General features: G+C 33.9%; 1 pseudogene; it reads left to right on the forward strand.

The window, feature by feature from the left end:
* The first annotated feature begins 13544 nt into the window (after positions 1-13544).
* LOC105718981 (chromobox protein homolog 3-like) lies at positions 13545-14077 on the forward strand (annotated as a pseudogene).
* The last annotated feature ends 11767 nt before the right edge of the window (positions 14078-25844 follow it).

Below are 25844 nucleotides of genomic sequence, written 5' to 3' on the forward strand. Positions count from 1 at the left end.
AGGAGTTTGAGACCAGCCTGGCCAATATGGTGAAACCCTGTCTCTACTAAAACTACAAAAATTAGCTGAGTGTGGTAGCAGGCACCTATAATCCCAGGTACTTGGGAGGCTGAGGCAGAAGAATCACTTGAACCCAGAAGGCGGAGGTTGCCATGAGCTGAGACTGCACCATTGCACTCCAGCCTGGGTAACAAGAGCGAAACTCCGTCTCAAAAAATATATATATTTTATAAGACTATAGCTGCCATATATTGTAATTTGATGGATCCAGGCAAATAAATTGAAAACCTCCTGGAAAATGTTCACCATTCTAGACGTCATTAAAAATGTAATTCATGGGAGATCAAAATATCAACATCAAATTCCAACACTCATGAGTGACTTTGAGGGGTTTGAGACTTCAGTAGACAGAGTAACTGCAGATATGATTGAAACAGCAACAGAAATAGAAGTGGAGCCTGAATACATCTCTGAATTGCTGCAATCTCATGATAACATTTGGACAGATGAGGAGTTACTTCTTATGGATGAACAAATAAAGTGGTTTCTTGAAAGAAGTCCTGGTGAAGATGCTGTGAACATTGTTGAGATGACAACAAAATATTAAAAATATTATATAAACTTAGTTGATAAAGCAGCAGCAAGGTTTGAGAGGATTTAATCCACTTTCAAAACAAATGCTATGAAACAGCATCACAGACTACAGAGAAATCTTTCATGAAAGGAAGAGTTCATCTATGCAGCAAGCTTCATTGTGGTCTTATTAAGAAACGTCCACAGCCACGTTTCCACAGCCACCCCAACCTTCAGCAACCACCACTCTGATTGGTCAGCAGCCATCAAAGTCAAGGCAAGACTCCACCAGCAAAAAAGATAAAAATGTGTTAAAGGCACAGACGATAGTATTATTTTTAGCAGTAAAGTATTTTTAATGAAGATATGCATGTTGTGTTTTTTAAACATAATTGTATTGCACAGTGAACTATAGTGTAGTGTAAACATAAGTCATATACATACTGGGAAGCCAAACATATGTGCAACTCACTTTACTGCAATATTCACTTTATTGCAGTGATCTGCAACCAAACCTGCAATATCTCCAAGTTATGACTATAGACTCCACAGTGTAGCGGATATTGAATCTCCATGGAGATGTGCCTAAAAATCTCTTCTACATGCTGAATTTAACTCTTGAAACTGATAGGACATACTATCTAGTGAAGGAAAGCCTAGGCTGGCAATACCTCCCCTCTGTATAGTTGTGTGTCCCCATTCCCTTTTGCTTTGAAACATGCCATGTGAATCTCTGTTATTGTACTTGCCATAATTCAGAATCATTTATTTATGTGTTCATCTTCCTCCATTTTAGTATGAACTCTTGAGGGCAAGAAGTTTATTTATTATTTATTTATTTCCTATTTATTCACCTGCTCCTCAAAACCTGAAACAGTGCCTCAGAAGGTTCAGAACATAATACTCTCAGCCACCAACTTGCCCCCTATACCCACATAGACATCCCCACTAACAATTATCCATTGTCTCCTGGTAGATGATTGGTTCATGGTTCTTTGTACTTTCTTCACATTTTCACAGTCAAGCTGGTTCCCGTTCTATTGCCTCCCTCTTTTGTCTGTGGTGTTACATGCTCTTCCCTTACAAATGACACTTTATGCTGCTTTTATAACACATTTCCATTATATTTCACTCAGGTTGGTGCTAATGATTGGAATCAAGTTTAGTTTGCTCACTCAGGAGGGCTTTTGAACATGACTTCTCAGAATATATCTATGAATTGGCTCATAGATTTGGCATCAATGACAAGATTTAATTTATCCATCAAAGATAACCAGATAGATAGCAGGCACTCAAAATATACTGCTAAGTAAATATATAAAATGCGGGAGGCCTTACAAGGATAAATGATGATATTAATCAAGAAAAATAATGATCCAATTCTGTGCATCTGACATCCATAAAGAAATAGGAAGCTTAATTTATAGTATCAAAATAATTAAAAATAACTGTGAAAAGCATCACACACTGGGGGCAGTTGGGGGGGTAGAGGAGAGACAGCGGGGGTTGGGGAGGGATAACATGGGGAGAAATGCCAGATATAGTATGCACCTAAAATAAATATAAAATAAATTTAAAAAATAATAATAAATAAATTAATTAATTAATTAAATAAGAAAAATACTGGTCTTTCTACCAATTTCAGAGAGAATTTTTTAAAAAATACACCGCAACAGAACAAAATCTATCTGTAATTTTTTTAATTTTTGAAGATTCCTATGCTCAAACACAGGGAATTATGATATGAATTAAAATATAAATTAATTGTAATTTGCATGGGTTCACAAACCCTCATATGCAATTCTCAGAGCTGTATACAATAGCATTCCCAATATGAGAGAATCAAGCTGACTTGGTTTCTAGGATGTCCCAGTGCTTGCTTTGGATTCGTTCACACAGATTCAGATGCATTTTAATCTCTAGCTCAGCCCATATGGTCACCCCATGAGCATTCAGAATAATTCTCAGGTACATAGTCACAGCTCTAAAACAAAAGCACAAGCATGTCAGGCATATAACATTCATCATCTTCAACATAGTAATTGATGAACCTTAAAGAAATGGTACAAACTCTACTGAAGCCTATTAATTTCCAATTCTGTTTAATAACAGGATCAAAAGCTGCCTCTTTTTCCATTGTAAGGGACACACACAGTTAGAGAATAGATACTTAGAAATGCTTTCACCATCAAGCTGGGGTATAAAGCCTCCATCTGAGTAGGAGTTCAGGATCTGTTCTGTGATTTCTGTTGCTAGGCAACCACTTCCTTTGTCTGCTTTGTTCAGAACAGTTGCTTTATTTATACTTGGTTTTAATGATGCAGATCATAATGTGAAATTATAAAAGAAAATAGGAAAAAATTATATCAAAAATTCTTCCAGGGAATTTGGAATACTGTATGAAAACTAATGAATGTTGATGCAAATAGAACTTCTACCAAAAAAAAAAACCCCAAATCATAATCCAACAGGTCCCACCTACCTGAGACTTTTTGAGTGGGCTTTATCATAACCTAAAGTTAACCTTGTATATTAATTATGCCTGTCCAAAATAAAACCTAGCACCTAGGCAATAATTAAAAGATACCAAAAGCAACTTGATGGCAGTTTTCAGAAGAAAAAAAATAACTTCTTTTTAATGTTAGATGTTGAGATAATTTGGAGATTAACATGTGTTAAAAATCAAAAAGTAAACTTAGAAATAAAGAAAAGAAAATACAGAAGGACAAGGGATACAGGAGATAAAAGATATATTTTTAAATTCTAAAATTTGAGAAACCTTAAAATATGTGATAAAGATTTCAGAAACTCTGATGTGTACATACCATAAAATTGAATTAAACAAACTTCTTCATTGACAAAATCCTTACTATTATCTGCCACAGGTAAATTTTTTTAAAAAATTATTCTCAATGTCCTTTAAAGATGAATATTAAAGGAAAAGAAACAATGGCTATACTTTGATCATGTTGATTGTTACTTAAGTTTTGCCTAAGCTTTCCGTGTTAATTCTTTTTCTCATTAGCTAGTCTTATTTGTTTCCTCATCCATTAATAACAGTGAACCTCTTGGGTGCCCACAAGGTCCAAATACATTAGCACTTCACAGATCTTAATTAATTTGATCTTCAAATGACCCTAAAGAAGGTACTATTATTATTATCATCCCCATTGTGTAGATGAGAAAAGTGACCACAGAGGTGTGAAATACACTTCCCTGGGGCATCCAACTAGTAAGTGGCAGAACAAGGATTAAAACTCATATACACAGCAGGACCTGCTCAGTTACTAATCTATGAATTATTTTGTTTTTCTCCCCAACCCACTGTTTCAACACAATTTTTTTAACAACTGCTTTCACACTGACTACCCTCCTTGATTTGAATTTTCATAAAATAACCAGCTAAATTAATATCTTCTGTCTCCCTCTATTTTTATTTTCAATCTTAAGCACCATGGGTTATAAACGATTTGGATTGTTGCCTTCTGGTTGTAATAAGCCCTAGGTAAAATGTGTTCTATTCATGTCATTAGTTTTCATGCCTCTCTCACTGTTGCCTATAGAGTTTTGAAATGCTAGAAGACCTGAGGTATTCTCATATTGTTGCTGTAGACTGGCTTGCTTACATACTTATAAATTTCTTCAGGATTTTAGGGCCTCTCTTATATAGGAAGGTCTTAAATAAATACCAAGAATTAAGAACCAAACACACGGGAGACTCCGTATGAAGTCTGATTATCAGTATTTTTGCTTATGAAATGTGGACTTCCACTAATCTAAACTGTGATCTCAGAATATTTTCTTTAATGTTCCCACAATTAAAATCTCCATTTTTTTACTCTTATCTCATTATGATTACACAAGAAAATAGTTTTGACTAGTTTTTGAAGCAATATTAAGTCCAATGTCATAGAGACGTTTGTGACCTTTATATCTACATGAACCTTGAATTTCAGAGAAGTAAAGTTTGCATTTTACCCTCTATAAAGGCATTACAGAAACAGGCAACAAAAGTGGGAAAAGAGAGGGATTCTGATGCCACTGGAGTCTGTCACTGATAGAAGAAATAAGGCTGTGTTTCAATACAGGCCCAATTAGCTTTATTCCATACGGGCTTGTCTTCTGATGAAATTCTCATCTCTAAGTCAATAGTTCTCCAAATTTGGGCCCCAGATCTCAAGAGCCCATTGTGACCACTTGCTTCCTCATTAAACAGAAACAGAGAAGCAAGGCAAAGCAAACGAAGAAATACTGGCCACAAAGAGAGGGTACTAAACTTCTTTAAAGCTTGTAATTTTCACGTGATCATATCTAATGTTGTTTTCAACCAAACAAAGCCCATTTCAATCCATTTACTAAATTATACTTTTTAGAATACAGACTCTTTTATCAATAATATACCCACAATTAAATTATTAAAAGTATTATTATGATTATTGTTAAAGTTGCAAGAAAATTTATTTTTTTATTTTACTTTTTTTATTTCCATACGTTTTTGGGGAACAGGTGGTATCTGGTTACATGAGTAAGTTCTTTAGTGGTGATTTATGAGATATTGGTGCACACAACACCCAAGCAATATACACTGAACATAATTTGTATTATTTTATCCTCCACCCCACTCCCACCCTTTCCCCCTAGACCCCAGAGTTCATTGTATCATTCTTATGCCTTTGCATCCTCATAGCTTAGCTCCCACCTATAAGTGAGAACATATGATGTTTGCTTTGCCATTTTTGAGTTACTTCACTTAGAATAATAGTCTACAGTTCTGTCTAGGTTGCTGTGAATGCCATTAATTCATTCCTTTTTATGGCTGAATTATATTCCATTGTATGTATATATACCATAATTTCTTTATGTAATCATTGATTGATGGGCATTTGAGCTGGTTCCATATTTTTGCTATTCCAAATTGTAAAGCTATAAATGCGTATGCAAGTATCTTTTTTGTATAATAACTTATTTCCCTCTGAGTAGATACTCAATAGTGAGATTGCTGGATCAAATGGTAGTTCTACTTTTAGTTCTTTAAGAAATCTCTACACTATGTCCCATAGTTATTGTACTAGTTTACATTCCTACCAGCAGCGTAGAAGTGTTCCCTTTTCATTGCATCCATGCCAACATCTATTATTTTTTGATCTTTTGATTACGGCTATCTTGCAGGAGTAAAATTTACTCCTGCAAGAAAATGTATTATTATTTTCTTTTAGACTTTCCTCTGGGCTAACACTGGGTTCTTTACATAAGGTAATCTTTTTAATAGTTTTGATAGTTACTGAAAAAAGCAGAAATATTATTAATATTAACTCTTATACAATGAAATATTTCTTGAAATAAATTGTATATGTTTAAATATAAAATCAATGTTATATTTTAAATATAAAATCCATAAATAAAATAGATTATAGTCAATACAGTATAATGTACGATCTATAGTAGAGGGGATCTTGTGTGAAATGAGTCTTGGACAGAAAACTGAGCTAACAATTCATTAGCTCATGCATTTTTTAGGTTACTATTGTACAGAAAACACATACGGCTCAGGTAAAAAATAGAGAGGTATCATATGAAGTCTACTATCAGATATAATAAAGTGTCATTGCTTACTGACAAGGAGAGACATAGGTAAATCAGAGGGCATGCAGGAAAAGAGGAATGTGGTTTGAAACTTTTCATTTCTGTAAAGCATTTTGGTAGAAGTTCTCTCCACAGCATCATGTCATAAACCTAAATGACTACAAGGGCCACAGTGATGTCAAAAATATTTGAATCACCTAGGCATTAAATCACAGACAGTGGTAATACTCTGAATAACGACTCTTCCCATTTGTTGTCTGCGGTTAGATTCGTAGTCAGCATACCGAATATGAATTGGGCATTCATCTTATATAGCAATAAGAGCAAATAGTTAAATAACAGCAAGAAGGAAGTAAATGCGAACACACTAAGCAGTATTTTAAAATATTTTTATATATCAATTAATTTAATTCATGTAACCCCACATGGTAGATACTGTTCTATGCTCATTATGTGGATGAATAACACAGAATATAAATACTTGTTCCAAGGTCACATAGCTCTTAAGCAGTATATCTAGAATCAGAATCCCTACAGTTTAGTTTAAGGATCCCAGTGTTTATATTAACCTATGCTTATTAATTCTTTCTTTAAATACTTTTTCCTTCAAAGAATTAATGACATTTGATTTTTTTAATTGTTTAATTTAAACACAATTTTATCTATGTCAGAGACTTGAATTTTTTCTGAGAGTCTCAGTAACAGAGCAAAGTGTTATAGCTGAGACCCATGTTCCACAGCATACCTTGGTATCACAAATGAAATCCACTAGAAAATAGATGGCTACCTCTGTTCACAAGATGGATATATTTCACCTTGATAAAATGTTTTTTTAATTGTCATATATCTTTCTATTAAATATCAAATTACTTTCAATTTTATAAAAGTAGCTATAGGAAAATAACAGCTTAAGTTTAAATTACAATTTTAAGGAAAGTTAAAAACACATGATAATGGTAAGAGATCTTTCAGCTAGACAAGTTATTTAAATATTATCTCTTCTACTTCTTAAATATGGACCCTTTATGACATGTATGATTAGATATTTGAACAGTGAAAATTGACTATGAGAATGAAGTACTTTCTCACATATGTCAGAATATAATCAGTCATGATTTACAGAAAATGTCTGGGTTTATATCTTTATTTCATATTTAACTATTTTTTTTGTATTTTTTTCTTAATTTGTCCATATATGCTTTCCCAACCACTTAAAACAGAGTTATAGTGAGAGCTCAGAGCACCTCGAGCAGCTGGTGGTAGAATAGCTCAAGCTGTTTTTTGGTCTCTGATTAGCATAATATCCCAGGATGAGGAATTAAAGTAAATTAGTCTAAGACTAAAAGAATTTATATTCTAGGTAAATAAAAGCATGCAGTATACCACAACATTGCAACCTGTCTATGCCTCAGAAAACACAACATAAAAGCTAGAAACAATTCCAAAATGCCAATATATTGTGAACCTATGATTTGTTAGTTAAAATTATGAGACAATTACATTTTATACTCAAGAGTCTTACATGCTAAATAACTGTAAATATTGAGCCAAGTAAAGATGCTTTGCTTATGTATATTTGTAGGCATCAAAGAGCACAAAATTACATGTCATTCATCATCATTTAAAACCATTTTAAGTGTTAGATAATTAATATTTTTCTCATATTGAAATATGACATCTATCTAATTCTTGATAGGACATTAAAATACATGATATGTGTTTAAACTTCGTAGTGTTAATTGGCCGATAATTAGACGGTGCAAATAGGAAACATGTCACTTGAGATGGAAAATAAATTCATATTAGTTGAAATATATGAAAAAATCCTGTGCTGGTGTGAATGATTACATTCAAAATGTTAACCTGACTATGAAATGTAAACCCTCTATCCACTTTGGTCAAATCACATTATTCCTAGGTATAATTTTTCCCCTAACTGGGAAAATTATAGTTTCTACTGGTTAGTTTTAATTTCTCAGTTCATTAACAAGATAAATTTGAGAATTTCATGCTGTGAGAATTTCATACCATAAATGTTTATAAAAAACAAGTTAACTCTCAATTCAGAAAAAAAAAAAATTCTGTTTTAAAATACTCTAATAGAAACAAGGATTCTGTTCACAAGCTGACCATCACACATAATTCTATGGAGATATTAGAGATAAATGGATTTCCAACTGGAACACTATTATTCTTATGTTTTATTCCTTGGTTATAAAGTCTGTGTCTCCAGGATTTCAAAAGCTCGGTATTGTAGTGATTGTGGGTTGAAACTACAGCCATTGGCACACAGAGAAGTTGTAATAAATTGCAGGAGGTAACCTTAGCAAGAACAGCAGGGGTAAGCTTTATTAAAGTGTTTTGCCACCCCGTGCCTATAAAATTCAAGCTGTTCTTAAACGTTAGTCCTTAAGTAGGTTGCCCTCTGGAAGTGAAATTCTTTGCAAAATTTCATAATGCAAGTTGCTCTGGGCATGTCAATGGGTTAGAAAAAAATAAATAAGTAAAACTTCTTATTGGCTTTAAACATTGTGACATTCTTTCTGTCTACATTTTCTCATTTTTTCATAACCATGTTGCTACATTTAAATGAAAACAATTAAATTACAATATTTAAGAAATGTGTACATGGTGTGCTTTTCTCCTGTAGCGTGTTTTCCATTCGACATTTTTTTTTATTTTAAATAACATCAGCCACCTTACATTAGATAACTCTGCTCTGACATAAAGTCTGCTTTTAGGAGATGTTTAAAAAGTTGGATTATAGCACCAGATAATGTATCTTGCAAAATTATGGCTTAGACCCAAGTGATTCTCTATTAACTTCTAGATTGATCTGGTTCTTGAAGGCTGTTTGGTTGACTCATATGTTCATCAGACTGAAGTTTATCACAGATTTCTGGCTTTAGCTTTTTAGATCTTGTCGATTCTCACAGCATTAGGCAAGCAAGCTGTTCCTCAGTGTTGTAAATTTACTGGTGATGCTTTTGGATGTTGCCTAATGTGGTCTGTGGGAAAAAAAATAAGAAAATAGACAACCAGAGAGAGAGGAGTGTTTGTGGCAAAATCATATTTACCTTTGTTCAGTGTACAGGGAGCATAAGAATAGAGGATCTGATTTGTTCCACATATCCCTACTGAAAACCATTTCATGGTCAAGGATTTATTTTTGAATTTATGGTAGTGAATTTAAAAGGAAAAGTTGGAATAAAATAATAGCATGATGCATTTTGATAAAATTAAAATAAGAATTTTATCACTAAATTTAAATTTCAAGACTTTGTAAGAGCTTCAAACCAAATCATCTCTCCCAGCCTCACCCCATAAACAGAAAGAAGATGAGACTGCAGAATATTATGAAATACATTGCCATGAACAAGTAGGATTTGAAAGCGGTCTGCTGTCTTATGCACTGAAGCTGAGGACCCATACTTTAACAGAACCTAGATGGCAGAAGAAACACTGACTCAGGTTACTACATTTTTTTCAGTTTCCCAACTTTTATGGTTCAAATATCTTAACCTGTATATTGGTCAAAGAGCAAGAGCTCTTCCACATTTTTTTCCTGTGGTAGTTAAACTTATTTATTAGTGCTAGACAATTTTCTGGTTTTTTTAAATCTTGATTAGGACACCCCCATAATCAACAAATACTGGAATTTGGCTCTAAGTAATGCTTCCCAGATACTGACACATGATCTTTTTCCCTTTGCCCAGCCCAGAATTCTCACCTTTCAAAGTGGATCTTTGAAATTCCTGAAGGGCCTGTTTAGAATGTTGTTTTATTTAATTTTAGTTTCCTTTACCTTTTATGACCTCCCCAAACAAAAGCGGTCACCTGTTCTGCTCTGGTGTTTCTACTCTTCCTTTTGCCTCTTTCTCCCAAGCCACCACTGTCCCACAGATTCCAGTACTCTGTATGGGTGATACCATACATGCCTATGGGAGAAGCGGCAACCATGGATACTAATTAGGATTTTTTATTCTATCATTATTAAATGATCTTATTTTATGTCTTTTTATCAATATAAATGTATTAATTAATATTCTCTATGAGTCTGGTATGCCTGAAAATCAAAATAGTATGGATTTTTTAATCTTAATCTCCCTAAACTGGGTATTATGTTAACTAATTATAATAGAAAACCCAACAGTTTTACACTGTTCTTAGGTGTGAAGATTATACTGAGAATTAGCCCCTTACTTTGAGATAAATGGACCAGTGGTGAGCAGGTAAAAGTAGTAGGTGGAAGGAGTACTGTGTGATTATTGATTCACTATCACAGGTGGACTCACTGTAGTCAATCCTTTACCTGTTTACGTGATTCCTTGAAACCTGATCCCACTGACCTTTCCTGGAAGAATAGCCTTGGAAAAGATCCCCTGTCAAGTAGACATGACTGAAAAAGAGTCGAGATATCACATCTGTCACTGCCATATTCATTTAGAGAGAGGAAGCCTGAACCATGGAGACAGCTAAGCACAGTTACCAATTATCAAGAATTCCTTTTGAAGATGACAGCTTGCACAAACATATTGCCTTCCTTTGGATCAAAAACCCTCCTGAAATGAAAGTAATGTTACAGAAAAGGAATAAAAGTGTAACTAACAGGAAAGAAAATTGAAGGGAGTGGTTATTACAGAACAAGATTTTTTTAACTTATAGAAGAAATACACAGGAGGCTGCAGCACAGATACTAAGAAATTAGGGAGCATAACTTTATGATAACTCAGGAGAGAAAACTAGGTTGTAATCATCAGGTCTATGGACTTTGAAATGAGGAATGAAGGATACAGTAAATTGAACTGTGTCTACTGAGGGGCAGTGACATTAGACAGAATGAAATTGAACCCTAGTATGCCAGTGATAAATAATATTTATCTAACAAAATGATAATATTTTTTATTCTCAAATTTCACAGCCAAGGTTCAAAGTAAGAAAGACTTAGCTATGATTGAATATATAATAGAATATTAACTACCTTGATAATGTAAAATTAAAATGAATCGAAACAGCATAGGGAAAGGAGGAAGTAAAGAAAAATAATTTTAGAGGCACTATTATTCTTATGTTTGCAAACAAAGAATCAAATATTTTTTAAAGTGGCTGAAATGGTAAAAAATTGGATTATAATATTTAAAATTACATAAAAATCAATATCAATAAAACAATGATATAATAATCAAACATTGGGAAAATTAGTGGACAAGAAGGTAGGAGATAAAATGAGCTAAACTTTTAGTTTTTTAGGATACAGCCAGTAAGTACTGCCTGAAGTTGATAAATAAAGAAAATATGGTAAAATAATATATATAATTATTGAGGAAATCACTAGGACAAACTGAAACAGAAAGACTGTTAGAATGTTGCCTCAGGATAGAAAGTAAAAGCCAGATTTTAACCATAAACCCTTCTATACTATTTGGCTGATATTTATTATGTTTTATGATCAGACTAACAAAAGCAAATCTATTTAAATTCTAAATGCAAATATAGTTCTAACAGTTGTTCTTTCTTTATTCTAACACAGTTTTCTCAGGTTGAAATGAGGTGGGGTCATGCCTGTACATAATAAGAGCTTGATGAAACATTCATCATTATTATTGTTATTCTGCTCATTAACATCACTTTCCTTGGTGGGCAGAGTAGTTAATAGAGAAGGAAAGTCAATATTCAATTATAAAGAATGTAGTTATGTATCTACATTTTCTTGACTACTAAACTGGAACTCATTATTAGAAAGTAAATCCAACAAACAAGAAACCCAAGAGTTGGAAAGTCACATTCCCAGTGTCTTGTATAAAACTTTGAAATAATCTAAGCAGCCTGTTTTGGGATTTGTATCCCTAACATTAACATCATGATAGAGTTTTGGGTTTCTCCAGACAAAAAATTGAGTGGAAGTCAGCATTAACACAGTGGTTATCGAGTTATCACACCTTCATTAATGTCCTGTTTAGCTTGGTGAGGACTCAAGCCATCCTGATTCATTTCTTAAAATCTTTATACAATCTACTAACAGGAAATGATATACTGCGTATTGCTTCAAATTTTAACTTGAAGTATTTTTCCTTTATTAAGAAGAAAACTTCTGGTTTTTAATACATTGTTCTATTTAAGTGTAGGAGGTTTTCATTGGAGATGACATTAATTATAAGTAAAGTTAATTTAACAGATGGGTGATAACGAGATACTTGAATCATCAACAGGGAGAAAAATACACACTTAGAAAGGAATGACAATCACTATTCACTGGTCAATTGTAGGCTATGTATTCAATATCTTAAATGATCATATTTAGAACTCTATTACCTTTATTGGGTAGTACATATGTATCATAAATATGATTTATGCTTATACCAAAATACATAATTTCAGTGATGCCAAAATAATATACCTATAAAAGGACATTGCTTATACATGGACTAAAAGTAGAGGCTACAATTCTATTTTTAAAGCATGCTCCATTAAGTTCTGTATTTACATTTAAACTCAGCAGCATAAAATCATATTTCTGTAAAACCTAAAATGGTTGCACATATTTCTTTAAATGTTGTATAAATATGTAGCGTATCACATAATAAATTATATGCCTAAAATACTTAATTATTGTAAATTCTGATGCAATAATATTTAATATAGTTTAAAAGAAATTAAAGACATTATGAGGAGAGAGAAAAAGAGTCATTTAGTAGGAATATGTGACTCTACATTCACCCTGATAGATGAATATTTTTGAATGTGCTAAGCCATCATTACTGTTCCATAGCATGTTTGAAAGGTAAGGGACATGTTGATAGCACAGCTTTCATGCTCTAAACACAGAAGAGTCTCCTCTGGAAGGGACCATAGTGAGAACATTCAAAGCCTTTCATTTAATAGACGTTGATGACTCCATCAGTGTTCAGGTATGTCAACATATTTTGCTGTAAGGAATTCCTTTACTTATCACTAGTCAACTGGAATAAGACATTTAAACATGAATGACATGAATGAACATATGCCTAAGGGTTTTCAATTCTTTGTGAATATGTTTAATGTTGTCTCAACATTTCGATGACTTAGACACACACATATAAATCATGCATTCTGGATGATATATATTGATAATTAGGTCCTAGCCAGGCATTACCAATTTTAATGACTGTTTTCAGTTTAGGATTGATTTAAAATCAGACAACACTGTTTATTTTCCCTGGACTGTCCAGAAAATAATTCAGAGAGACTTAACTCCTAAGTTTTACATTCATGCCAGGTAAAATTCAAATGTTTTCCAAAGTGCTCTATAAGAACATATGTATGTGAGGCATGCAGGGCCGGAAACACAGCAGACCCACAAACTGGAGCAACTCAGAGGCATTTAAAGCTCTTCAAGTCTGCAATAAAAAATGACCTCCAATAAAACTATACTGCAAAAAATGGGAAAGTACAGAACGGGAAGTGTAAAAAGTCAAAGAGGCAGAGACTGAAGAATTTGTGGTGGAAATAGGAAATGGGAAGCTGGAGTATTTCCTGAAGTGGAAGGGATTTACAGATGCTGACAGTACTTGGGAACCTGAAGGCTATTTAGACCGTCTAGAGTTAATTGAAATATTTCTTAATTCTCAAAAAGCTGGCAAAAAAAAAAAAAACAGGTGATACAAAAAGGAAATGTTTATCTGACAGTAAATCTGATGACAGCAAATCGAAGAAAAGAGATATGGCTGGCAAACCAAGAGGCTTTGCCAGAGGTCATGATCCTGAAAGAAAAATTGCCAAAGACAGCAACGGGGAATGGATGTTTCTCCTGGAATGTGAGTGTTCAGATGAGGCAGACTTGCTGCAGGCCAAAGAGGCAAAGGTGACAAGTCATCAAATGGTAATTGCTTCTTATGAAGAGTGATTGCCTTGACATTCTTGTCTAGAAGATGAAGCTCAGTAAGTGTTTGCATTGCTTTTCATATATGTATGTTACATATATATATATATATATATATAAAATATGGATCTTGGTTTTTGATTTACTAATGTAAGGAAATCTCTACATTCTAATGAAAATCAAGTTTGATATATTTGTTTTCAAAGTAGTATTGGGAAGTTTGTCAGGAGATTAATTTTTTCATCAATAACATTGGTTACTTTGAACAAATAAATGAAACTTTCTGTAGTTGCTTCCTTTATCAGGAAAGAACATTTGATACCATGGCATATTTTGTCCTCTGCACTAGAGGACAGCTTTATTAATGTTGAGGGAAACTTCCATAGTCATTATACAAACAGTACTTGTGCTTAACTCATATGCCTAAGAACCATTCTGAGTTTTTTATTTGTTTTGTGTGTTTACGCTAAAATACAAATTTGATGGTTTTCTTTTTTGGTTTGTTTTTAATCTTTCACCAATACAAAAACCATGGGTAGGCCCAAGGTCCTAGGATGCCGTAATTCTGTGCTACTTAAGAAATAAATCACTTCAAGTTAAATTGAAATTTTTCCTGAAGCCGTCACATTTCAAATTGAACAGATGATTCTATAATTAACTGGATAATTTCAAAGCATCCACATCAGAAACCACATTTATACCTATAGGCATACAAATGCAATTGTTTGTTTTCAAAATTTCTTTAAAAAAGACTGATTACTACCAACAACCTCCCAACTCAGACCAAGAAACTAGACAAATATTCCCATTTCAATTGGTTGAGCAAGAGTTAGTCAAATAGACATATTTAAAGATTCCTCTAACGACTCTTTCCTTTTGAAAAACCTAAAATCCCTGTGCTATATTTACTAAAGCACCATGATTTGTGGAATGTCTCAGACTTGGCTCATGGAAACCTGATCAGATAAGGTTAGAAAAGGCAGTTTAGGACCATCTGGCATAAATGGGTGAACAAATTTCTAAAATGTAAGAATCGTCCTTCGTGTTTTTCCTTTATCCCAACTAATTCCTTACATGTAGGCTGTTTTGTTTTTCAGTATTTGGATTACTGGTTTAGCAGAAGCCAAGAAAAACAATAACTTTGTAATAATCAGAATGTTATCTAGCTGCATATTCTTTAATGTAAATACTGGTATACAGTAGTCAATAAATAGCTTCACATTCCTTTATGTATAAATATATAATGCATTATATATTTTATATATTAATTTATATAGTATAATTTTATAACATATTTATATATAATAAACATGTATAAATTTTTAATTGAACTTAATATATATATAATATATGTAACTGAATATATAAATTGTTTAAAATTTCTTGGATATGACACTAAAATCATATGTAGCAACATGTTAAAAATAAAAAAATTAGACCATTCAAATCTAACATATCAAATTTTAAAACTTTTGTGTGTTAGCTCATAAGCAACAGAGTAAAAAGGCAATTCACATAGTATAATAAAATATTTGTAAATCATATTTATGATAACAGATTAATATCCAGAATATATTTTAAAACTCTTACAACTCAGTAGCAACAGAAACAAAACTGATTTAAAACTGGCCTAAAGGATTGAATAGACATTTCTCCAAAGAAGAAGATACACAAATTACTGATCAGTACATAAAAATGTGCTTAACATCACTAGGGATTTGCATTAGGGAAATGCAAATCAAAACCACAATGAGATATCACTTCATGTCCATGAGACTGGCCAAAATATATTTTAAAAATCACACACAAACACACAAAAACAAGGTAAAATAAGTGTTGGCAAAGAAGGAAGTTGGAATCCTTGCGTGTTGTGGGAATCTAAAATGGGGCAGCCACTGCGGAAGATGGAAAGGTTGTTCATCAAAAAATTAAACATAAAATTACCACATGATCTAGCAATGCCACATCTGAATATGAATCCAAAAGAATTGAAAGCAGGAGTGGACCAGAGATTTGTATATCAGTGATCATAGAAGCATTATTCGCAATAACCAAAAGAGAGAAGCAATCCTAGAGTGCATCAGTGCATGAACGAATAAACGAAATGTGGTATATACACACAATGAAATATTCAGCCTGAAAAAGGAAGAAAATTCTGGCACATGCTACAATATGGATGAAATTTGAAAATATCACATGGAGTAAAATAAACCAGTAACAAAAGAAAAAATATTGCAGGATTCCATTTATTTGAGCTATCTAGGATAGACAGATTCATGAAGACATAAAGTAGAATGGTGATGGCTGGAAGCTGGGGGAAGCTGGCTTGGCAAGTTATTGTTTAATAGGTATGAAATTTCAGTTTGGGAAGATGAAAAAGTTCTGGAAATGGATAGTGGTGATGGTTGCACTACAGTGTGAATTTACTTAATGTCACTGAAACTGACACTTAAAAACTGTTAAAATGTTACTTTTTATGTTATATATGTTTTACTACCATTTTGGAAATTTAAACAAATCTATTTAGAGCAGTGTCTACAGATTATAAGCATCAAATCAAAGGAACTCTTCTGAAAGAATTAATTCATAAAATATAACAAGGTAATTACTGGGGCAAAATTTGTCATTGATCATGAAACTTATGAATATTATAGTTTGTATAAAATGTAAAACATTGTGCAGAACATATATGAAGAGTTGAAATTCACCCTCTCAGAAGCTATTCTTATCTTAAAATCCTATTCATTTCTTGCCATAAAAGTCACTACAACTAAGCGAAAGTTATTCCAAATGCACAATTCAAAAGATAAATTTTAGACAGAAATTGCTACATTAGGAAATGCATAATCTAGTACAGGTATTTGTTATGCTCAGAACTCCAGATTTTCATAATGATTTTCATGCGTCTTTTCTCTCTGTTGGGACTCAGCAGAGAGATGAGACAAAGTTAGAGCATAGTAATCAACTACCTTTCTTCTCTATTATATTCTGACAAATCTCCTGAAACAAATGACTAAACTTGACATTGCTCATCTAAACAATGGAGAACTATATTTTTTGAAACCAACTTTATTTAAATACAAGATATTTTATAAATTAAATCAATTTTTTGTGCACAGCTTAATAATTTTGTCAAACGCACACATCATTTAATCTCTAACATGATCAAGATAGAGAAGATTTCTATCACCTCAGAATGTTCTCAGAATATATCCCTGTTCAATCAATCTTAACACCACCTGTGGCCCAGGCAACTCCTGACCTACTTTCTATAACTACACATTTTATTTTTCTAATGTTTTATGCATATGAAATTGCACAACATGTGTTCTTTTTCTTCTGAGACCCTAAAAGTAAAAAACTTTCCAGAAGAAGAAATGTGGCATAAGTCAGAGAGATTTCAACACCAGAAGGGCTTGACATGCTGTTGCTGGTTTGAAGATGAAGAGGGCAATATAGCAGCAATGCAGCTAGTATTAAGTGCTGAGAGAGGCTCCCTGCTGACAGACAGCAAGGAAATGAAGACCTCAGTCCCACATCCACAAGAAACTGATTCCTGCAAATAACATGAAACAGCTTAGATGAAATTTCTCCCCCAGGTAATAACCCAGGTGAGCCAATACTTTAATTTTGGCCTTGTAAGGCCTACAGTAGGGGAACCAGTCAAACTTACTCAGATTTCTGTCCTACAGAACTTAATGTGAATATGAATGGCTTTAAGCCACTACATTTATAGTATTTTGTTATAGCAGTGATAGAAAACTAGTGTAACATATAAACACAAAGAAAGAAAATAATGATACCTATATAAATAATTAAAATAGAAAAATTGGCCAAGATGACCAACTAGACCCAGTCATGAAGAGCATCTCCCACTGACAGAAAAGATCCTCAAGAAACTGGCACACTCGGAGCACATCTTTGGAAGGAAGGCATTGAGAGCAGACAGAGGGAGGATTCAGACCCTAGGCTTAAGGGGAAGAAAAGATGGGAACCCTGCACAGGGTTGCCAAGCACTAGGACTCATTCCTGGCCCCCAGCGGCTCCTAGGGAAGGGTTGGGTTAAATAGTCAAATAATGGCCCACTGTTACCACAGACCTCCAGAATTCTAGCTGTAAGAGACTCCTTAACCCTCATGAGCATTTGAGCTGGCAGGGAGAGATGCTTAGAGAGGTGGCAGGGACAGAACCCAGCCTGTGCAAATTTGGACAGAGCAGAGTTGTCTTGCCTGTGAAGTTGTGCCAGTCTATTCTGAGTGACCCCGGCCTGTAGGCCTCTCCCTAGTTCCTGGCTGGGTGTGCTCACTTGCAGTGCGACCTCAGATGCCTAGTTAGGGTGCTTTCCAGTAGCCACTGCCACAGCTCTTTCACTGACTGACCCCACCTAACTGTTGGAAAGGTTCTGCAGATGGGCCCACACTAGCATGAACTTGACCCAAGACACATAGTCATCAGATTCTCCAAGGTCAACATAAAAGAGAAAATATTAAAGGATGATAGAAGGCACAGATTATCTACAAACCTCATCAGGCTAACAGAAGACCTTTCAGCATAAACCCTGCAAGTCAGAAGAGATTGAATATCCACATACAGCATTCTTAATGAAAATAACTTCCAACTACAGATGTCATACCAGCCAAGCTAAGCTTCAGAAGCAAAAGGTAAATAAAATCCTTTTAGTGAATCAAATGCTAAGGGAATTTGTTACTAAGAGACCTACCTTACAAAAGATTGCTTCAGGAAGTGCTAAACATGGAAATGAAGGCAATTATTGGCTACCACAAAAACACACAAGTATGTAGACCATTGACACTACAAAGCAACTACACAATCAGGGCTACATAACAATCAGCTAAAAACACAATGACAGGATTAAATTTGCACATGTCAATATTAACCTAGAACTTAAAGGTGCTAAATGCCCTCATTTAAAAGGCACAAGGTAGCAAGCTGAATAAAGAAGCAAATCCAACTGGGTGCTGTCTTCTAGAGACCTATTTTACATGCAATGACACCCATAGGCTCAAAGTAAAGGGATGAAGAAAAATCTACCAAGCACACAGAAAACAACAACAACAAAAAAACAAAAACAAAAACAAAAAAAAAGAAGGTGATGCCATTGTTATTAAAGAGAAAACAGACTTTAAACAATGATCCAAAAATACAGAAAAGAACATTTATATAATGATAAGAAGACTTAACTCTACTAAATATATATGCACTCAACATTGCAGCACCAAGATTCATTTTTAAAGTTCTTAGAGACTTAAGAAGAAGCTTAGATAATTACACAATAATAGTTGGACACTTCAACACCCCACTGACAGTGTTAGATCATTAAGGAAGAATACTAACAAAGACATTTAGGATATAAACTTAACAGTTGATCAAATGGACCCACCAGACAGCTACAGAACACTCTACTCAAGAAAGAATATGCATTCTTCTGACCTGCAGATGGCACATATTATAAATCAAACACACATGCAACCATAAAGCAATTGTTAAAAAAAATAAAAATAAAAATAAAGAAAAAAAAAGAAAACAGAAATCAGCCAGGCATGGTGGCTTATGCCTATAATCCCAGCACTTTGGGAGGCCAAGGTGGATAGATCACCTGAAGTTGGGAGTTCAAGACCAGCCTGGCCACCACGGCGAAACCCTGTCTCTACTGAAAATACAAAAATTAGCTGGGTATGGTGATGCACATCTGTAATCCCAGCTGCATAGGATGCTCAGGCAGGAGAATCATTTGAATCCAGGAGGCAGAGGTTGCAATGAGTTGAGATTGTGCCACTGCACTCCAGCCTGGGTGACAGATAGAAACTCCGTCAAAATTGATAACAGAAATTTTACCAAACATATGCTTGGACCACACTGCAATAAAAATATAAATCAGTACTAGAAGATCTCTCAAAAACATAAAATTGCATGGAAATTAAACAACCTGTTCCTGCATTACTTTTGGGTAAACAATAAAATTAAGGTTGAAATAAAAAAATTATTTGAAACTAATGAGAAGAAAGATAGAACCTACCCTGATCTCTGGGACACAACGAAAGTGGTGCTGAGTAAAGGTTTTAGTGTTAATAGCCCATATCAGAAAGTTAGAAAGCTCTCAACAACCTAGCACCATGCCTAGAGGAACCAGTAAAACAAGAGCAAATCAACCCCACAGCTGGCAGAAGAAAAGAAATAACCAAAATCAGAGCTGAACTGAAGAAAACTGAGATGCAAATAATTACACAAAAGATCAACAAAACCAAAAGTTTTTTTTTTTTTAGAATTGACAGACCACTGGCTAGACTAATGAAGAAAAAGAGAGAGAAGATCCAAATAAATACAATCAGAAATGACGAACAGGACATTATCACTACCCCCACAGAAATACAAAAATCCTTCAGACACTATTACAAATATTTCTGTGCACTCAAGTAATAAGCCTAAAAGCAAAAACCACACGATATCACAATAGAAGCAGAAAAGGCTTTGATAAAAGTCAATATTCCTTCATGTTAAAAACCCTCAACAAACTAGGCATTGAAGGAATATACCTCAAAGTAATAGGAGCCATCTAAAATAAATTCACAGTAAACATCATACGGAACAGGCAAAAGCTGGAAGCATTGACCTTGAGAACCAGAACAAGACAAGGTAGCCTATTCCACTCACTCCTATTTAAACAGTATTGGAAATCCCAGCCAGAGCAATCAGGCAAGAGACAGAAATAAAAGGCATCCAAATAAAAAGAGAGGAAGTCAAACTATCTCTCTTTGAAGATGATATGATTTCATACCTAGAAAACTCCATACTCTCTGCCCAAAGCATAGATATGGTAAATAACTTTAGTGAAGTTTCAAGATACAAAATCAATGCACAAAAATTAGTGGCATTTCTATACACCAATAAGATCCAAGCTAAGAGCGAATTCAAGAATGCAACCCATTCATAAGAACCATAAAAATAACAAAATAGCTAAGAATACAGCTAAAGAGGGAAGTGAAAGATCTCTACAAGAATAATTACAAAACAGTGTGGAAAGCAATCAGAGACAACCCCATCAAATAGAAAAACATTCCATGCTTATGAATAAGAAGAATCAATATTGTTAAAGTTGCAACAGTCCCCAAAGTGATCCTATCAAACTACCAAATACATTTTTCAGAAAACTAGAAAAAACTATTCTAAAATTTATATAGAACCCAAAGTACCCAAATAGCTAAAGAATTCCTAAGTAAAAAGAACAAAGCTGGAGGCATCACAGTACCCAAAATCAAACTATACTATAAGGCTATAGTAACCAAGACAGAATGATATTGCTACAAAACAGACACATAGACCAATGGAACAAGTTAGAGAGCCCAGAACAAAAGCTGCACACCTACATCCATCTGATCTTTGACAGCAAGTGAGCATTACTGCCTAAGCTTTGCCTCAAGATCAGTGGTGGCATTAGATTCTCACAGGAGCTCGGACCCTATTGTGAACTGCACGTGTGGTATCTAAGTTGTGTGCTCCTTAAGAGAATCTAATTCCTGACGATCTCAAGTGGAACAATTTTATTCTCAAACCATCCCCACTACAATCCGTGGAAAAATGGTCTTCCATGAAAGCAGTCCCCAGTGCCAAAAATGTTGGGGACCATTCACATACAGAATGAGAGAAAATATTTGTAACCTATGCATCCAACAAAGGTCAAATATTCAGAATTTATAAGAAACTTAAGATAGCAAGCAAAAACTAAAAAATCTCATTAAAAAATGGGCAAAGGGGCTGGGCACAGTGGCTCACGCCTATAATCCCAGCACTTTGGTAGGCTGAGGCGGGCAGATCATGAGGTCAGGAGATCAAGACCATCCCGGATAACATGGTGAAACCTGGTCTCTACTAAAAATACAAAAATTAGCTGGGTGTGGTGGCACATGCCTGTAATCCCAGCTACTCGGGAGGCTGAGGCAGGAGAACCACTTGAACAAGGGAGTTGAAAGTTGCAGAGAACTGAGAACGCATCACTGCATTACAGCCTGGTGACAGAGAGAGACTCTGTCTCAAAAAAAAAAAAAGTAGGCAAAGGACATGAAGTGTCACTTCAAAGGAAGACATACATGTGGCCAACAATCATATGAAAAATGCTCAACATCACTCATCATTAAAGGAATGTAAATAAAAATGACACCACACGAGTCAGAATGGTTAATAAAATAACAGATGCTGGCAAGGTTAGAGAGAAAAACGGACACATCTGTGCTGCTAGTCAAAATATAAGTTAGTTCAGCCCCTGTGGAAAGCAGTGGGGCAGTTTCTCAAAGAACTTAAAGCAGAACTAGCAACCAATCAAGCAATCCTATTATTGAGCATATACCTCTCAAAATATAAATTATTTTATCATTAATTTGCTTAGGATAGTGGCCTCCTAAGACACATGCATGTGTATGTTCATCACAGCACTACTCACAATAGCCAAGACATAGAATCAACCTAGACACCCATCAATTGTCAACTGGATAAAGCAAATGTGGTATATATACACCATAAAAAAGAGCAAAATCATCTCTTTTGCATCCATCTCCAAGGATGGAACTGGAGGCCATTATCCTAAGCAAATTAATGCAAGAACCGAAAAGCAAATACCACATGTTCTCACTTATAAGTGGGAGCTAAACATTGAGTACACATGGACATAAGAAGGGAACAATAGACATCAGGGCCTACTTGAAGGTGGAGGATGGTAGGAGGGTGAGGATCTAAAAACTACCAATTGGGTACTATGCTCATTACCTAGATGACAAAATAATCTGTACACCAAACCCCAGCTACATGAAATTTACCATGTAACAAACCTCCACATGTACATCCTGAACCTAAAATAAAAGTTGGAAAAAAATAGAAAAACTTGAAAAACGTAAAAAGGATGGGTAAATCAGGAACAATCCTCCTTAAAAACACTCATGAAAGAGAAACATTTATGGTAAAACTGATTAAGAAAACAAGAAACCTAAATTATTTTAGAGAGATAACAATGGGGAAGAATTTCCATACTGGATATCCAGATTTTTTTAATATTATTTATTTAAGGTAGAATGATTTTGGCATAAGTCTAGAAAAATAAATTATCAGAACAGAAGAGAGACTGTAAATAGACCCACACATATCAAGTAACTTGATTTATGACAAAAACCAAAAACTCTGTAATTCAATGAGGAAAGAACATTCTTTACAAAAGAAAGGGGTGTGTTCAGTCAATTAAATATCCATCAAAAAAAAACCTGTGTCCACTACCTAAAATCATGCCTAAAAATTAATTTCAGATGAATATTTGAAAGGCAGCTAGAAGAAAGCCTAGTACAACAAAATACACTAATGGCCTTGAAATAGCAACATTTGAAAAATAAGGGTAACGTCAACCATAAAAGAAAAACAAAAATTAATCTCTACTCATCAAATGATAATAAGAAAGCAAAAAGGAAAGTCACAGACTTGCAGAATAAAATATATTTATAAAATTATCCAATATGTATGTGAAAATATGTGCAACCTCATTAGGCCTCATGAAATGCTTGAAAGACTAGTCTTAAAAGACTAGTAATTTCCAGTAAATGCCAAGAACGTAGACATCTAGAACTGTCATATTTCTGGCAGGATTTTAAATAGATTCAGCAACTTAAAAATTTAGCACTACCTAAAAAGTGAAACCTTCATATAACTTATTATTTTTATAACTCATCAATTGTGCTCTTGAGGATATACTCAAGATAAATTAGTTAATGTGTCCATTAAAAGATTGTAGCAGCCTTATTCATAATAATGAAAAACTGAAAATCAACCAAGTATTCATCAAAATTGATTGGAGGGAATGAGATGCAATATTACGTAGCAATTACAAAGAATTTTTTTTTTTTTTTTTTTTTGAGACAGAGTCTCACTCTGCCACCCAGGTTGGAGTGCAGTGGTGTGATCTCAGCTCACTGCAACCTCTGCCTCCTGGGTCCAAATGATTCTCCTGCCTCAGCCCCCTGAGTAGCTGGGATTACAGGTGCCCACCACCACGCCTGGCTAATTTTTGCATTTTTAGTAGAAATGGAGTTTAGCCATGTTGGCCAGGCTGGCCTCGAACTTCTGATCTCAAGTGATATGCCCACTTCAGCTTCCCAAAGTGCTAGGATTACAGGCATGAGCCACTGTGCCAGGCCAGAATTTTTTAAAGGGACTAGTTTTACATGAAACATTTATAAATAATCTCACAGATAAAATGTTGAATGTAAGAAATTTGACAAAATTATTTATTTTTCTGTTTCTGTTTATATGAAGTTCAAGAATAAACAAAACAAATCTATGGTATTAGAAGTCCAAATAATAGTTACCTTAGTGTGTAGAGGGATAGTATTGGCTGTGAGAGGAATAAGGGATTTTTCCTGGGGAGCTGAAATATCTTATACCTTGATCTTTGTGATATTTAAGAGTGTATCCAGATGTAAAAATTCATCAAAGCATACCCATATGATTGATGTATTGATATATATCATTGATGTAAATCATTCTTCAATAAAAAGTAAAAAGTAATGTTAGAAATAAAAAGCAACATAATAAAAGACAGTAGTCATATGAAATTACTATGAACTGCATTTCAAAAATACATTTGGAAAAAATAATTGCTTCCTAGGAAGATATACTTTTTCAAAACTATATTAACAGAATATTCTTACTAATGCAATCAATTAGTGAAAGAAAATGAGGTTTAAGGATCAAAAGCTGAAAAAACAAAGCAGTGATTATTTATTCTTATAAGAGAAAATCCAAAAGAATCAGCAAAAAACTCATAGAGATTCATAAGACATTTCAGCAGTATCTTTAGCTATAGAATCTATGTACAAAAATCAATAAAGATTCATATATCAGGAACAACAACTTAGATAATATAATTTTAAAAATCCTATTCTATAGATCTAAGTTGGGATAACATACCTAGAAATAATACTATCAAATGTTGCCTATTTGGAGATAACAATTCTCCCTAAATTAAGTGATATATTTAATGTAGTTCCAAAAATAATCTCAGCAGGGTTTTTAACAGTTCTTGCCAAGCTATCTAAAAGACTTACGAAGGAATACAAGAGTAGCCAAGAAAATATTGAAAAATAACAAGCAACAGAAACTTGTCTATCAGAGTTCAAAATGTATTGACTAATTAAAACAATGTAGTTTCAAAGTAGTGTTAGCCAAATATATATATATATGTGTATATATATTGCTACAAAATAGAGAGAGAGAGTAAAAGACCAAAAAAAAATAATAATGGGAATGTGATACAAACAGATCTCTGAATATATTGAAAGGTGGTCTTGGCAGAAGAAGTGTTATGCATCAGCAAAGAAAAGGTGCCTCTTCCTATAAATGATGCTAGAACAACTGGATCTCGATATGGAGAATGATAAATTAGACGTCTACCTTTTACCATGCCTGAAATAAATTCCAGATGGGTGAAACACCTATATGGGAAAATGAAAATATTGAAACATTTATAAGAAATATGTGAAAGCAATATCATGACATCAATGCAGAGAGTTTTTTTTAGACAACCAAAATTACCCTAGAGTTAAAAGTAAATACATAGTTTGAGAAAGATATATTTGCAATGCTTATAACTATACAATTCTGTTAGTCATTGTCCTTCTAGAAACACTTGTAACATCTACACAATGATAGTTGTAACAGATGTTAGGTGTAGAATTGTTTGAAATAGTAAAAGAAGTGAAATTTAGAAAAAACAAACGTGATATGTATATGTACACATATATATGTACACATATATATGTACACATATATATTATTG

The sequence above is a fragment of the Aotus nancymaae genome, unplaced genomic scaffold (assembly GCF_030222135.1).
Source record: "Aotus nancymaae isolate 86718 unplaced genomic scaffold, 86718_ANA_hifiasm-v0.15.2.pri h1tg000029l, whole genome shotgun sequence".
NCBI classification, from domain to species: Eukaryota; Metazoa; Chordata; class Mammalia; order Primates; family Aotidae; genus Aotus; species Aotus nancymaae.